This window comes from Etheostoma spectabile, unplaced genomic scaffold (genome assembly GCF_008692095.1).
Source record: "Etheostoma spectabile isolate EspeVRDwgs_2016 unplaced genomic scaffold, UIUC_Espe_1.0 scaffold00003155, whole genome shotgun sequence".
NCBI classification, from domain to species: domain Eukaryota; kingdom Metazoa; phylum Chordata; class Actinopteri; order Perciformes; family Percidae; genus Etheostoma; species Etheostoma spectabile.
The window spans coordinates 39,855-57,118 of NW_022603001.1; the positions used below are offsets into that span (position 1 = coordinate 39,855).

The following is a 17,264-nucleotide window of genomic DNA, read 5'->3' on the forward strand; positions in this document are numbered from 1 at the left end:
CTAGGACACATGGTCCCAAGTTTCTCCACTGATCTGTGTGAGATTTGGACAAAGAGAGATATGAGCTTATGAGTGCTGGATTCTGAAAACATTCTCTTCTTATCAAGGTTACTTCTACTGCACATCTATATTCATGCCAGTATATGTAAGCACACTCAAGCTCATCTGTATCTTCTTTGAAAAAAAAAAAAAAAATCTTCAACAAACATGTCATCTTTTCCTGATAAGACAAAATAAGTGTAATGTAGGTTTAGTTCTGACATGAAGTCAGCAAGGGGTTAAATCCCATCTCTGGCCTCATGCAGCAGGCCTGCAGCATGACCCAGAGAGAGATTCACCACTGAAAAAATCAGCTGAGATGTGTGTGTGTGTGTGTGAAAACCATGAGTCAGGCTGGCTGTGACTTCTAATCTCACAACCTTGAGACCTGTAGGAGTTTGAGAAAACTCCTATGCCAAACATTAGATCTACCTAACAAGTTCACAGGACACAGGAGAGAGCAAAACCGAACATGTTGCCCTTCTCTCCTGCTCCGAATCATTTAGATCCTATGTACACACATCATGAGGTTGAAAATCTTTCTGGGACAACTGGGAGTGCAAGTGCTCCACTTGCACTCCTGCATAGAACAATTCCACCAGAAAGCTTTTGATTCAAAAATAAAGATTTTGAAGCACATAATTTGTAATTATAATTTTAAAATTGTAGCAGCCAATTTATACACCTCAGATAAAAACATTACATAAGTAGGAATACCTTCTAAATGTTTTTTGTTCTAGGTGACAATATTGCGTCTAGAATTCTCCCTATCGTGTGAGGAAGAGTGTGATGTTTATGGGCTGTAGCGTGTGAAAGCATTTACTTCTTTGCAAGCAGATTAGTTAGTGTGTTTTGCATTTTTACTTCCCTTATCCGGTGCAGACTGGCTCAGACTCTCCACCACTCCCGTTCCCCTCCTCCCTTTCATCCACCCGTTGCTGGCTGTAGGTGCGGTCCCCAGCTGGGGGACCCCTCGGTTGTCGTCTCCCTTCTGTATTTCGGGATGGGCATTTGTCTGCCCAGTGACCTCTTCCTCCGCAGTTGAAACATGTGTCTCGGTCCACTGCTGGCCCCTGCCCTCCACTTCGTCTTCTGCCTCTTCCTCTCGCTTTGCCTCTGCTTCTGCCCCCCCCCCTGTTCAGCCAACGTTGACACTGTCAAAGTTATTTTTCTTCTGTTTCTCTTCTTGTCAGCCTGCTCCGCTGATTTGTAGCATTGGATGACGGTACCCGATGCTGCTGTTATTGTCAGATGTAGGTGGGGGAGAGGCCGTGGCTGCTTGTAGAGAGAGAGAGCGTGCAGCGAGGTGGGGGCTGTGTGGGATCTGGTCCGCTCCTGGTGCTTGCTTCTGGGGGAGACACGGACGGTGTTTCTCCCTTCGGCCTGGGTGCTGGAGGAGGGTAGGGTGGTGGTTTGAGCAGCTGATCGCCATCTTTAAGACTCGGATAGAGGGAAAATGCATTAGTGACAGTGTTCATTTCTCCTCTCTGTGTTTCAACAGCATTATCTGTTCCCTCCTTAGTTACTAGTTTTTTCATCTGTTTTCTTTCCCTACAAGTGGCTTCTTCCATCCACTGACTAAAACATTCTTTGTTTTTCTCTATTTGAATTAAATCCTGGGTGCTTATTGTTAATGGGTGGAGGTTTTTACCCCTCTCAATAATTTTTTCTTCTTCTTCTAAATCTTGCTTTAGCATCCTAAGCTTCCCTGTGCTCAAAGAGCCATTCTCAGGGAAGCCATGCTTAGTGGTCCAATAAGCCAAACAATCTAAGGTTTGTGGACCATATCGTTTCACCATCTCATCAACCAACGGGCCTGAAGGAACGTGTGATTTTGTGCCTTTATTGCCCATGTCTAAATATGAAATGAGCAGGCTAATTGAAGTACTTCTTTTTCGTATAATCGTCACTATACGGCCCAGTTTAGTCTCTCGGTAAACTTTGCGAAAAAACCTGAAAACAGCTGTAACTTAATTTAAGCTACAATGACTGTTTATCTGTGATAGATTTTAGCTCGATGAAAATCCAGATAGGCAGCTACGATGACTGTTTATCTGTATGATTTCAAAATCTATCCTTCACCCCGTCCTACTCCCTTGTTTGATGAGATGATGTCAAATTAGTGGTTTATTCTGTTCACAACCTGGATTGTTTAAACCCACGAATAAAACCCTTTTTCTCTTGTTTTTGTAAAAACCTAAAATTTCCCAAAACAAAAGATAAAACTTTCACCAAATAATCCCAGTGAAAACCTTGGTCAGTCTTTGTCTCACACGGTGTCTCGGTATCCAATTCAAATTGTTTAAAATTGAAATTCTAACTTACCCCCGCTGTTTGAAATTGCTTCCTTTTCGTTTGGATTTCAGAGTGGAATCAGCGAGCCCTCCGCGGTTCTGACCCTCTGTCTCTCAAAGATGTTTTGGCGAGGTTTAGAGGCAGGTGATCCTCAGATCCCTGGGTGCTAGCTGTCATCAGTCACCAGCGGAGTCCCGATCTGATCCCTCCTTGAAATCCTGCCGACAACGCCAAGTTTGTTGTGGAAGTTTCTGTTCAGCGAGGGAGGAATTTGTGAATGAAGAAGAGACCTTGTTGAAACAAAAATAAAGACAGGCTGTAGACTGGATTAAAAGTTTGGATATTCGGTGAAAGAGTTTAATTATTTTCTCGAGAGAACAATCAAACAAAATGACGAGAATGGCAGTTCACAATGCAACAGAGTAACAAGGTGACATTACACATTCTGGTAAATACAATCAGTAATACACTTCTTTATATGCAGTGCCCCCAGAGGAAAACCAACCCTTGTTTGGAAACCAGTTTAATCTCAAACATAACAATCAGTGGACCTCAGGCAGACAGTTGGAGCTCTTACGTATTTCTGAATCTGTCCCTCGTGTGTCCAAGTGTCTTGACCGGTCATTCTATCTTAGCTAAAAAAGGACATCTTGTCTCTTGGATAGGCTCTGGTCTCGACCTGGGACCTGCTATGATAAACACCGTTCTAGGCAACTGTTTCTGTCAGGCTCCACGTCATCTATCCTTGGTGGGAAAATGCAAAGTCATAACATATCCAGTTGTCTCCTACAAAGAGATCACACTGAGGACAGATACAGGAACCAAATACTCTGAGAGGCATTGAAGATATTATTATGAATAATTAATATGAAAATCATTGGTTACATGTAATTTTCCCATTACAAAAGGCATGTCATTGGGATTTTGAGCTTCTATGTATGTCCTATTTACCCAACGAACTCATTCAGTCATCATTCACATATGACAAGGTAAAATTGGTTTTGCATTCTATCACCCCTTTAACTATGAAATGGATGACTGAGAAACAACTATATCATGACATGTTTAATTTACTACGTTATAATTTTTGAGACAGTTTCCTACTGAACATCTGTAGGATCAGTCAGGATGGCCGAGCGGTCCAAGGCGCTGCGTTCAGGTCGCAGTCTCCATTGGAGGCGTGGGTTCAAATCCCACTTCTGATAACTAGCTTTCTTATCTGGAACTAATGTCTGAGACATGATATTGGGAATAAAACACATAGCAATTCTTTATATTTAAGAGGACATGAATGTGCGTAAAAAACTCAATGGCAAGTTTTGTGAGCATCTTTATTGTCAACACATGTAAAGTTACCATGTGTTTTTACACAGTAGACATATCTACTGCTGTATTCACTGTCTGTGGCAAGTCCTTTAAAAACCTGTTCATGACTTGCTTTTTCCCACATCCTCTGAACGCTTTGCTTACTAAATGACTGAAGTTGGCCAATAATTGTTGCTTTTTCATCTTCATTGTGATTGTTGTGTGAAACTGCCTTGCAAACACTTCCAACACTTTCAAAGGTTCCATGGTGTAATGGTCAGCACTCTGGACTTTGACTCCAGCGATCTGAGTTCAAATCTCGGTGGAACCTGTTTTTAAGTTGTATGTCTGCATTAGCTTAAGTTAAGTGTAATGTCTTGTTTGTGTTGTAGTATCTATAGAGATGTGTGGTGTAGTATAGAACCATTGTCCTGTCTTTTATGTATTATGAAACTTATTGCCGCCTGTCTTGGCAGAACTCCCTGAAAGAAGAGTTACTGTAGCTCAGTGGGATTGTTCCTGGTTAAATAAAGGTTAAATAAAAATAAAATTAATCTGTAATATATCCAAACATTCCTCTCTTCATTACCGACATACTGGAAGTCGGCCATGTTTAATTGGATGCTCTCCAGTTATTGTTGTTTGGTAGATTAACTTTATATTTTCCTACTTTGGGGACTTTTCATTTCACATTCTTTGTCTGACATTTTCTATTCCCTGTTTGTATTTTCTGTGACTGCATGTGGTTTTAACTCTGTTGGAGTTTCTTCAGGCTAAAGCAAAGACACTGATGATGTCATCCAAAAGACACATAAAGGACAGCAACCTGTCTCCAGAGGACACTAAAGAATGACGGAGCAGCAGGAAACAGAGCAGCTCAAATAGTAAACAGCTGATTTATTCATCTGACTCGTAGAATAACGCCAATGATTGACTTGTTTTAAATGTCTGGGAATGTGGAACAGCTCCATGCTGACTACCTGAAATAAAACAAGGCCACATGCTGATTATTGGGGACTTGATTTGATGGATTTATTCTTCCTGTTGTGTCTCTGTTTAAACTCCTAATTTAAAGGTAAAGTCAGCATCCACTAAAGGTTGTGTTGTTGCTGCTGACAGACTCAGATTATTATTCTAAGTGTGTGACAACATTATGGGATGGATCCCTACAGAGATAGACCTTTTAGTTAAAGAGGAACATCCTTTTAGTTTAGATCCTTTAGTTTCCAGCCAGACCAGAGTGGTGATTGTAGGAACAGTGGAAAGATGAACCAAGACGGCTTTTCATACATATATTTTCTTTTTCTATTGACTATAGTTGTGTTTGTTATTAACAGAAATCAACCTGTCAACATTTCTATTTGTCATAAAGTTCCGGCATTAAGTTTTTTACCGCCAGTTCAAAATGGAGCTGAACCCGGAGGAGGATTCCTCCCTAATGGCCGCTCTGCTCTGCTCCGTGAATGTGATGTCACAGAAATTTTTTTCACAAATGTGTAGATTGATATTTCCATGAACAGAATGACAGCTGCAAGCGTGTAGTTTTTACTTGTGTACTTTTTTTTATTCTGGTTCATTTTCCCTCACAACCACAACTCAGTGATGACAAGCTCTCAAACTAATTAGTACCTGTGGACTGAGTCTGTGGAGCTCTGAGACAACAGGACGGGGGGGGGGGGGGGGGGGGGGGAATCAGGGTTCTATCAACAGATGAGGGACAACTCTGTCTGGATTATTTATGTAGCATGGAAGCTACCGTTAGCTAACTAGCCAACGGCCGGGCCAACTCCCAATCAGACTGAAAATTGTTCTTGAAAAATGCTAATAAACAGTAAAAAAAACTAAAAATAACACTGTAATATATTTCTTGTCCTGCCTATGCACCACCTGTCTGTACTTTGTATATCACATTGCACTTTTCTGGTTAGACCAGGGGTGTCAAACTCATTTTAGTTCAGGGGCCACAAACAGCCTAATTTGATGCCAAGTGGGCCGGACCTTTAAAATCATAGCAAAGCTATGATTAACTATAAAAACAATTTCATGTTTTCCCCTTTGTTTTAGTGGAAAGAAGTACAATTACATTATCGAGGAAAATGTCCTCTGCTGTTCATAGGCACCAACTAAAGGAACTCTGTGACGGCCAATGTCTCATCAAGTCCACGGATAAATATAGCAGTTGAGCAACGTCTGTAATGTCAGTGCTCTCATCAATTGCAACAGAAAATGCAAGAAATGACTTGACTCTGTGTTTCAGTTGGCTGTCCTAATCTGTGGATTGTTAAGAAATCCTCTCTGCAATAGTATTCCTTGTCAGACTGATGTTGGCTAAAGCTTGTCGCTTCTCGGGACATAAGAGTTCTGCAGCCTTCAGCATGCATGTTTTGATGAACTCCCCTTCTTAATACGGCTTTAATGCTAATGCTATTTCACAGTTATTAGCAATGATGTAGCTGGCTTTTACTGCTGCATCACTGACCTCACTGCTCCGAGTGAAAACAGACTGCTGTTTCTTCAGATCCACCAGGAACTCATTCATCTGCTCTCGTCTCAGGCTGTCGTATTTTTCACCATGCTGAGTCTCGTAGTGGCGCAGAATATTATATTCCTTAAACACTGACACGTGTTCATACACACCAAGCACACAGGTTTCCCATTCACCTCTGTGAATAAATAGGAATCGGTCCATTTTCCTTGGAAAACTCTACACTCAGTATCCACTTTTCTCCTTTTTGACAAAGACATTTTGGCTAATGAGGGTGTAAAGGCGAGTACAAAAGTAAGTTTATGTATCGTAGTAATCACTAAACATTGGCTGTGTCTGTCTCAGGATTGTTTGGTCTTTTTCGTCTTCCTCTAAATGCTCCGTGTCTAAAACAGTGCGCCCCCTAGCGGACAATAGCAGCTTATCAAAAAAATTCTAGTTCATGTCTCATTGCAATTTTTCACTTTCAGATTTATTCTGCGGGCCAGATTAAACCCCTTGGCGGGCCGGTTCAGAATGGTCTTGAGGGAATCACTTTAAATTTGGCATGCATAACCACTTGGAGTCGCGGATGAACTGATTTTGATTTTGGAGCTCAAAGGTCAAGGTTACTTCTTCAATACGTCTCCAGAACTGTATATGTATTTCTCCTGAACTGGTGAAGTTGAGAAATGTATAACCCCAGTGGCCTGATGGATAAGGCACTGGCCTCCTAAGCCAGGGATTGTAGGTTCAAGTTCCATCTGGGGTGATTTTCAGCAGAGTGGAACAGCTGAAGCGTGCTGAGCCCCAAACCTAGAGGTCGGTGGATTGAAACCATTCTCTGCTAATCTTTTTTGCTGGTGACACAATGGTAGACACTCTGAAAGGGTGATGCATCAAGAGATTTTGACCATACTGTTCTCCCTATGTGTTATGCACTTCCAGTATGTTGACACAGTTTAACCCTCTGAGCCCTAAGGCCATATTTACAGTTTATTGTCCGTCTGGATTTATTTTGTATAAAAGCTTGTAAAACATCAACCCTGTTGTCTACAGTCAAGATATGAACATCATTGTTTTTAGGACAAACTGGGTTATTAGAATATTTGGGTTGCAGTGAGGTCACTTGCATGTTAAAAATGGTTGTAGGGCCTTAAAGACAAATAAATAAATAAAACGGAACATAAATCTTCCAGATATGTATTAATATCACAGACAGAGCAGTAAAACCTAAGCCATTTTCCTCTCTAAAACACTTCTCATATGTCTTGGGAGTCACACTGTGAAGAAATAATCATTATAACTTATACAGTTGACAAAATACATGCATTTTTTCAAAGAAAGTCAAGACGCTTTTGCTTTCATGACATTTACTTATGCCAATAATAACATAATAATGTCATATTTATTGATATTACACCCAGAGCAATGCTACACAAGCAAATATGTGTCTAAATAGTGCACCTTTTGGCTTTCCATAGAGCCTATAGGCCTTTTTGTCCCGTCTGGCTTTCCATACAAGAGGGGTGACTTTATCTCCCATATATGGGCCTGTGTTTCCGGAAACAATGGACAACAGAGAGAGAGAGAGGGCAGAGACAGAGAAGCGAGCTAGCGGCAGAAATGAGCCAAAACGCGATGAATTTTGGACATAAAGTGGATCAATCTTGGATATAACAGTGTGGATTTAAAGCCCAAAGAGGCTGGAAGTTCCAGGCTCAATAGAAAATCCCCTGTAGAGGCTAGAAAGACCCGGAAAAGACCTCCGTAAACGCGAACTCTTCAGGATTTAAATTAACCGGAGGTAAGCTAATCGCTTGTATGGTTAAAAAATGATTAAACTATGAATCAGAGTGTCTCGGGTAACGAGGGTTAAAATGGTTTTGCTTACCTCAGACTCTTGCAATAGGAGAAATCGGAGCTTCTCTCTCCAAGAATAGTGTCTCATTCACCAAAGACCAGCACCACATGTGGGCGTGGCGGGCAGCATACAGTATTTGGGGGCACCGCTCTGACTTACCCGTGTAGAACGCTGCGTCGCACATTAGTGCCCTGCTACATTAATATGTTTTTTATTTGGGGTGGCCAGTGACATTTCTAGGCCTCTGTGTAGAACCGCCACTAAAGGCACATCTGCGATTTGGTATAATGTGATGTGTCATTGGTTTGCTACCAACGCTAAGGATGCTTTTCATTGTCGGCAAGATTTGGACCTTTGCGGGGAGACCCCAATGGTTTTCTAGTCCATCGCCTTAAACACTCGACCACAACAAACTAAAAAGTGGTGTTAAACCTTTGGCAGCCCGGCACTCCCAGAGCAAATGCCTCACTTATTTGGGCTCGCCACATCCAGGTCGAGGACAGGATGAGTGTGCTGACATGCCCCAGGAGTGCATAACGGACTTGACCGGGAGGATCTCATGAGACACCATCCATGACAAGTCCCGGAGTCTGTTTGGGAGAGCCAAATGATTCATATTGCACCAAACAGTTGAGGCCTTGCCAAAAAACAGCCCACGCACTGGACTCACTGGTTCCCGCTCATGCACAACTGAAATCAGAGAGCGATGATATGTTAAAACATACACTTCTTCTTGCTTAAGGTGAAAACATTAAAAAACGTCTGAATAAAAGCTTAGGTTGGTGGCAGGATAAAAGACCCAGGTACTTTAAGATCAGAGGGTAAGGTCTTCAATATTCTGAGGTATGATCCTGTGGCTGCTGATATGTGTATAGCTGTAAATCTGCTCCCTAAAAACAATAACAGGTCTGGCACACCTTTAAGGTAAGCTTAGGTAAGCAAGAGCAAGTACAAAGGCTCGGCCAAACAACAAAGCCCACCAAAAATAGTTTCGACTCATCGGCGTTCCCCTCCAAGGAAGTCTTTAGTAAAAGGCAAAAGACTTGTGTGTTATGAAGAGAAACCAGAGTGAGTACAGCCGTCTGCTCGAGAGCAGCAGAAAACCCTAGTCGACCCAGTCCAAACCATCGCGGTAAACCTCACTGGGTGTCCAAACTAAAATGATAAGAGGCAACTTGGTAGACTCCTTACTGATGTTTATATCTGTACTCACATTTCACTTTTTTTTAAACACCAGCTAATGACAAGTGTCACATGTGAAAAATCAATGTGTGAGTAATCAGGAAGCTCACACACATTGTTGCAAGGTCTACCAAATGTTTAACTTTACAACCCGTAAGCTGTTGGAACCTTGGTTGCCACAAGTTCCCAAACCTCCCCTCAAAATGTGTGTATATTAAAGATTTTCCAGCCCCAGAAATTGAACAGCAGAGCAGAGTGGCGCAGCGGAAGCGTGCTGGGCCCATAACCCAGAGGTCGATGGATCGAAACCATTCTCTGCTATTCCCTATGCTTTGTGTAAGCATTAAGTCTGTTGATGTCTAACAAAGCATCTGTTGCTGCAAATGTCTGGTGTGAAATGTCTCCACCTGCTGAAGAGTAAACTTAATGTCATGATAAGTTTATTTAATCTATAAAAAAGGAAACTACAATGCTCATTTCCGCCGTTACACCCATAAAAACTGGAGTGTAATACAATAAATATACTACACTACAGTAAAATAGAGATTGTAAAACATGTACATTTAAAGTGATGTTGTGCTGTCTGATAGTCTGAGGTATAAAAGAGAGAGCATACCGCTTAGTTTGTGTCACAGGAGGTCTTAGTCTACCACTACGTTCTATAACCCTACCAGTCAGATTACCACAGGAGGTAATATCTTCTGCAGCTCTTTTAAAGACTCTACCATAATACCTGCTGGAGATCCCAGGTCCTCATACATGTAAAGCATGCGCTCTACCACTGAGCTAAATCCCCTTTTTTCTGAGATAGACTTAGTCTTATCTTTATTAATCCTTTTGGGATGACTCCCGCAAGGAAATTGAAATATCACTGAATAAAAGAAGAAACCTGGGTAAAACATGTAATGTTAATGTTGTATATAGCTTCAAAACCTGTAAATGCAACTGCAGTGGCTTGAAATCAAACCTGGGCAAAATGCTTGCACTGCTATGGTATAAATCATGGTCAAAAAGTAACACACCTGTTGCCTTTCTGCTGGACAATACAACGTTTACTGCAAATCTTGTAACACAGACTGAAAATAAATGCTAAGAAATACATTGGTGGAGACTGGTGGCTTCCAGTACCTATGAGATAACACAATATTGTTAATGAACGAAAATGGTATATGAGTCATTGAGTCATAGTTGAGTCATTAGTTTGCTACCACCCTTAAAGAATGCCTTTCGTTGTCTCAATGTCAGAAATCTCTGAAGTAACCATAGCATCACAACTTCCATTCATGTGCTGTGTTCAACCACCTGTCACTGTATTTTCAGCATCCGTTGTGTTGTTTTTGTTTTGAAAACACCTGCCCCGTGTGAGGATTGAACTCACGACCTTCAGATTATGAGACTGACACGCTGCCAACTGCGCCAACGAGGCTATGAAAGCAGCTGAAATGATTGGGAAGATTTCGGAAATGCTAACAATTTGGTCTTCAATCTTATTAAAAACAATGTATGTGGAGACCTATATACTCACACAGAGGCTAAGATCGACCCTAGATGCTTTGTCATGACCCCATGAAAAGGCCAGGACAAAAGACCGTGTGCAAAGGCTGAAGGAAACGCGAGAATACGACTATAACAAAAGAAATGATAATTCAATGATGGTGGTAGTCAGTTTAGTCAGTGGTGAATGTGTATGCATGGATGAGTGTGAGGTATGGTGTCAGCAATTTATGCTGGACAGAGTAAAACTAACAAAGATGAGCGGGAGAGGTGCTGGACTGAGAGACCTCTAGGGCCTGGCGGACACGGATTACATCTAGCAGCTCATGTTCATCTGCAAAAACTAGCAAGAAAACACACACAACTTCCGTGTAGGCTACTTCAAAATAAAAGCATTTCTTGTGACAGTCTTCAGTATTAAACAAATAAAGTTGTGTACCTTTACATTTTAAACTAAACATTTCACAACAACATTCAATCAGGTCCGCTATAGTCTGTTGGGCTTTTTCTCTCCGTTTGAGCCGTATTTCCCTTTTTGCATATTCTTCCCCTCCTCGTTACTTTCCATTAGAAGCTGCTGCTCATTGGGTGAAACATATGGCGCATGTGTTTTCTCAATTTTGCATCAGTAAATCTGTGATCGATACCGTGGTCTATTTGAGAAAGCCGTGAACGTGCACTTATCCCATCTATCTACACCTGGCTCGACATAGTTCACCTTCTCATCCTGGCTCGGCAAACGTGCAACCGATTAAGCCGCGATGAGCGGATCACACTAAGTCAAGCTGCGCTTTTTCACTTATCCTGGATATCTTTATTCTACTTCCGTGCCACAGGCCCCTGATGCTCTAGGCTACGCCCAACAGTCGGTGGCAGTAATGCAACAAATTGTTATGCCAAACACTAATATGACAGAAAAGAGGAACACGCATCTGTTCACTCCCTATCTCACTCCCTATTAAGCCCCATTGTACCAATCCGGAAGTTTTCCGAGACTGGGAGTTCTCCCTTATTAGACATTTTCTGGCAGTCTGAAAAACGATGTAATGATGGGGGCGGTCCCTGATATTCCCAGGTGGCATGAACGCACCAAAAGGACACCCACAGAGTCCTGGGGTGTGGTCTAATCAGCCAGATTAACTGGAAACACTTGTGTGGGTGTTCATCAACAGAAAGGAAACAGGTGTGTGGATGTTTCTCTAGACGGTATATTAACTCGGCTTTGAACTAGTCCAATCAGAACCATACCAGAACTCCTAATAGCTACTGCAGAACAACCTGTTGCGATCATGCTGTTTGTCTGGTTTTGCGTTTTTGTTTCTGCTTTCACTGGCCGCTTTGTAACCGAACAATCTCCTCCGCCTCCCGGTAGCTATCAAGAAGTCCCGGTGAACAGTACTGATGTTTTAGAAGCGGCGCAGTTTGCTGTGGTTGAATTCAACAAAGCCAACACAGAAGACATGTTTAATTACGCAATTCTGGACATTACATCGGCTAAAGTTCAGGTAACGTAAAAAACCTTTTTTTCTACTACGGAAGAGGATTAGGGCCAATGTCAAACTTATCACTTAATTTCTGAACTCATGAGTTTCTTCTTTTTGACATTGGCCTTTCATATTCAATGACTTGCATTGTTTTATTATTGGTGATCACATGTCTGAGTCCTGTTTCCTGTCACTTTAGGCTGTCCAAGGATTTAATTACTTACTGGAAATGCTCCTGGGACGTACAACGTGCAAGACCGGCAACACTGCTGCTATCAAAGGCAACGCTGCTGCTAGCGACTGTGATTCCAACTCTGAACCCAAGGCAAGTGTAAGACTTCAGGTTGTGTATGAAACTGGGGGGGGGGGAGAAGACACACCTTAAAGCCTAACACTGGTCTGCCCCAGTGCATCAATGTCAAATGTGCACTAATTGTTTGCTTTTATATTTCAGGAACTTAAGTGCACCTTCACCGTTTATGAAATCCCTTGGGAAGATTCACGTGTCCTTTCTCAAAAGGAATGTAAAGTCAACCACTGATTCAGACTGATGTTGTGAATAAACTTATTGAACTGGGTTTCTGTGCCAATATTTATTTAAATGGGCCACTAGGGAACCAGGGATATCATTGGCTCACAATATGCCACTTGTGAGTTGAGTCTCACATTATTCCAGTGAGTGACTAGGGAAGCTTGTCTGTGCTGTAAAGCTCAGCTTGTGTCACACACGGCCGCTAAATGGAGACGAGACTACACCTCGAGACTGACGCGCTGTCTACTGTGCCAACGAGGCTATGGAAACACTTCAATCTTATTAAAAACAACATATGTAGAGACCTATGTACTCCACATACATTGCCGAGCTTTGTGTAGGAATCGGCGTACGCCCGTCCTACGCCGGTTTTAGGTAGTATGCATGTTTCAGAAATGAGGGCCAATGTGAGCACAAAGATTTCTTGAAAGGTTTGTACTTTAAAGTTCTTTTTTTCCAATTCTTCTGGTCACACTTGTTACGATTTCATAACTTTTGTCTGTAGTTCTCTATTCTGTCAGGGCTTAACTCTATCTCCCCCACCACTTTTTTTTTTTTTTTTTTTGTATCTTGTTATGTCTTGGCAAGAAGTATTATGCTTTTAGGTCGTCTGTCCATCCGTCAGGCCAAAGAAACGGATACCAGCATGTAACTTTGCAAATCAGTGGCTCACCCTGGCCGCCATCAAAGATGCCATTTGGACCTCCAGAAACTTGCTGGTAAGACCGCACATGCAGATCCCATTCCCTCAAAACGAGAATCACAGCTTTTCCAGCACCTGGACTTGATCAGACTGGGAATATGCCAAAGAGATGTTCAGAAGTTCCGCCAAGGTAAATGCTTGGCCCACATTCACACAGACCTAGAACTACTCACTAAATGCTGGTTACAATTTTCTAAAATAAAAAATGTCAGAACTTGCAAAGAGTGAAGGGTGTTAACATTTTTTAACAAGGTATTGGCTCATTATTGCTTCAGTAGTCTCCTTCAAGATTCTTCGAGGTAATCAGGAAGCTCACATAAATGATAGTAGCAAGGTCTACCAAATGTTAAACTTTGCAACCCGAAAGCCGTTGGAACCTTGGTTGCCACCTTCTCGTCTCTCAAAATCCCAGAATTTTCCTTCCCCTGAACATAAACCGCAGAGTGGCGCAGCGGAAGCGTGCCGGGCCCATAACCCAGAGGTCAATGGATCAAACTATCTTCTGCTAATTCCTATGCTTTGAATCAACATCAAGTCTATTTCCAGTTTGTTGATGTTGGGCAAAGCATCTGTTGCTGCAAGTGTCTTGAGTGAATTGTCTCTAGCTGCTGAAGAGTAAACTTAATGGCATGTCAAGTTTAAAATGGAAACTACAGTGCTGATACCTGTCGTAACACCCATTAAACTGGAACATAATACATTTAATATTTATACAAAAATTTATTTAGCACATTTACGTAGGTGAAACGATTCCTCACAGTGGTGCAGGAGGCCATGGTGATGCCATCCAGAGTAACTATCTCTTTGGATAATGCGTCACGGAGGTGTTTGGGCCCCAGAACAATAACTTCAGTTTTATCTTAGTTTAACATCAGAAAATTACAGGTCATCCAGGTTGTTTGTCTCTACAAGTCTCAATAAGGCAAGGCAAGGCAAGGCAGCTTTATTTGTATAGCACATTTCAGCAACAAGGCAATTCAAAGTGCTTTACACAAAATCAGTTAAACAGATAAAACACAAGTTAAAACAGTTAAAAATCATAAGCATTAAAAACCGGTAAAACACATGAATAGACAGTTAAAAACAAAGAGAAACATAAAACACAAGAATAAAATTTACAGTGCAGCATAAGAAATTTAAAGAAATGATTAGTCATTTAAAGAAAGGCAGCATCAAATAGAATAAGTTATTTACACTGCTGAAAATGTCACATTTTTTAAATACCTTCACTGCTAAAAGCATAAAGAAAATGTAAATATTTCTATAAAATGAAATAGTTTAATTTTCTAGAGATTTTATTTTTCCATTTCATTTCTATGCTTCTATAACATGAAGTGACAATTTTATTCACCTACAGTAGCACTGCTGCTAGTGTTTTACAGCAGACTACCGCAAATTAAAAAAATACAGTAAATAAATGTAAATTAAATATTACTACCCATAATGCCATGCATATTACAGTAATGATCCGGAAAAGAAAGTTATGGTATTTTACGGTAAGTAACTGTAGAAATTACAATAAAGTCTAACCGTGTTGGGTATGTACATAACTACAGCTCTAACTTTGGACCAATTTTGGACATCGTAGAGATCTCTCTGCAGTCCTTCACCGGCTTAATACCCATTCCCATACCAGGAGTTGAACCCTGGTCTCCTGGGTGAGAACGAGGAATCCTAACCGCTAGACCATATGGGACTGACTGTATTAATAACAGGGATTTCATGAATCAATTCATAGTCTGGCTGGAAACAGGCCTTCTCTTGAATGTGAACAAAGACAGTCAGGATTCAGGTTTTCCCAGCCACCCTGTCTAGTTGTAGTTTTATAATGTTTAATTATAGAGACGCATATCAGGTCTAGTTATTAGCATTATATGTTTTTTGACACATGCATAGGGTAAGTATGTAACTACAGCTCTGATTTAATAAAGGACCAATGACACAGATCTTACTGATCTTGCCGCAGACCTTCACCGGTTAAATACCGCTTCCCATACCGGGAGTTGACAGGTCTCACAGGCCTTCTCTTGAACGTGAACAAAGAAGTTTCTTAAGTAAGTTTCATCTTGAAGCTTTTGAGTGTTCTTTAGGTTTTTATCAGCTTTAACTATTACCGGACAGCGGGGGCACGGAGCAGAGCAGAGCGGCCGTTAGGGAGGAATCCTCCTCCGGGTTCAGCTCCATTTTGAACTGGCGGTAAAAAACTTAACGTTGGAACTTTATGACAAATAGAAATGTTGGCAGGTTGATTTCTGTTAATAACAAACAACTATAGTCAATAGAAAAAGAAAATATATATATGAAAAGCCGTCTTGGTTCATCTTTCCACTGTTCCTACAATCACCACTCTGGTCTGGTTGGAAACTAAAGGATCTAAACTAAAAGGATGTTCCTCTTTAACTAAAAGGTCTATCTCTGTAGGGATCCATCCCATAATGTTGTCACACACTTAGAATAATAATCTGAGTCTGTCAGCAGCAACAACACAACCTTTAGTGGACGCTGACTTTACCTTTAAATTAGGAGTTTAAACAGAGACACAACAGGAAGAATACATCCATCAAATCAAGTCCCCAATAATCAGCATGTGGCCTTGTTTTATTTCAGGTAGTCAGCATGGAGCTGTTCCACATTCCCAGAAATTTAAAACAAGTCAATCATTGGCGTTATTCTACGAGTCAGATGAATAAATCAGCTGTTTGCTATTTGAGCTGCTCTGTTTCCTGCTGCTCCGTCATTCTTTAGTGTCCTCTGGAAACAGGTTGCTGTCCTTTATGTGTCTTTTGGATGACATAATCAGTGTCTTTGCTTTAGTCTGAAGAAACTCCAACAGATTTAAAACCACATGCAGTCACAGAAAATACAAACAGGGAATAGAAAATGTCAGACAAATAATATGAAATGAAAAGTCCCCAAAGTAGGAAAATATAAAGTTAATCTACCAAACAACAATAACTGGAGAGCATCCAATTAAACATGGCCGACTTCCAGTATGTCGGTAATGAAGAGAGGAATGTTTGGACATATTACAGATTCATTTTATTTTTATTTAACCTTTATTTAACCAGGAACTCTCCCATTGAGCTACAGTAACTCTTCTTCCAGGGAGTCCTGCCAAGACAGGCGGCAATAAGTTTCATAATACATAAAAGACAGGACAATGGTTCCATACTACACCACAAATCTCTACACATACTACAACACAAACAAGACATCACACTTAACTTAAGCTAATGCAGACATCCAACTTAAAAACAGGTTCCACCGAGATTTAAACTGAGATCAAAGTCCAGAGTGCTAACCATTACACCATGGAACCTTTAAAAGTATTGCAAGGGTTTGCTAGATAGTTTCTTTCATAATATCCACATATTGAAGGCACACAACAATCCCAACGAAGATGAAAAAGCAACAATTATTGGCCAACTTAAGTCATTTAGTTAGCTAATCATTCAGAGGATGTGGGAAAAAGCAAGTCAAGAACAGGTTTGAAAGGACTTGCCACAGACAGTGAATGCAGCAGTAGATATGTCTACTGTGTAAAAACACATGGTAACTTTACATCAGTAGACAATAAAGATGCTCACAAAACACTTTATTGCAATTGAGTTTCTTGCGCACATTCATGTCCTCTTACATACAAAGAACTGCTAAGTTCTTTATTCCTAATATGTCTCAGACATTAGTTCCAGATAAGAATGCTAGCTGTCAGAAGTGGGATTTGAACCCACGCCTCCAGTGGAGACTGCGACCTGAACGCAGCGCCTTGGACCGCTCGGCCATCCTGACTGATCTAACAGACGTTGAGTAGGACCTGCTTCAAAAATTATAATATAATAAATTAAACATGTCGTGATATAGTAGGTTCTCAGTCATCCATGTCATATTTAACAAGGGAAGGT

The 17,264-nt window shown here is 41.1% G+C and overlaps 5 non-coding genes across 5 annotated transcripts; 2 read left to right on the plus strand and 3 right to left on the minus strand.

Annotated features, from left to right (window-relative positions):
• The first annotated feature begins 3,456 nt into the window (after positions 1-3,456).
• Positions 3,457-3,539, plus strand: trnal-cag (transfer RNA leucine (anticodon CAG)). The gene has a single exon. It is a non-coding gene; the product is annotated as a tRNA-Leu (tRNA).
• Positions 3,540-3,898: 359 nt separating this feature from the next.
• trnaq-uug (transfer RNA glutamine (anticodon UUG)) lies at positions 3,899-3,970 on the plus strand. The gene has a single exon. It is a non-coding gene; the product is annotated as a tRNA-Gln (tRNA).
• Positions 3,971-8,922: 4,952 nt separating this feature from the next.
• LOC116676433 (U5 spliceosomal RNA) lies at positions 8,923-9,039 on the minus strand. The gene has a single exon (XR_004328698.1). It is a non-coding gene; the product is annotated as a U5 spliceosomal RNA (small nuclear RNA).
• Positions 9,040-10,502: 1,463 nt separating this feature from the next.
• On the minus strand, positions 10,503-10,575 carry trnam-cau (transfer RNA methionine (anticodon CAU)). Its single transcript has one exon. It is a non-coding gene; the product is annotated as a tRNA-Met (tRNA).
• A 6,493-nt stretch (positions 10,576-17,068) lies between these two features.
• Positions 17,069-17,151, minus strand: trnal-cag (transfer RNA leucine (anticodon CAG)). Its single transcript has one exon. It is a non-coding gene; the product is annotated as a tRNA-Leu (tRNA).
• Positions 17,152-17,264: the final 113 nt, after the last annotated feature.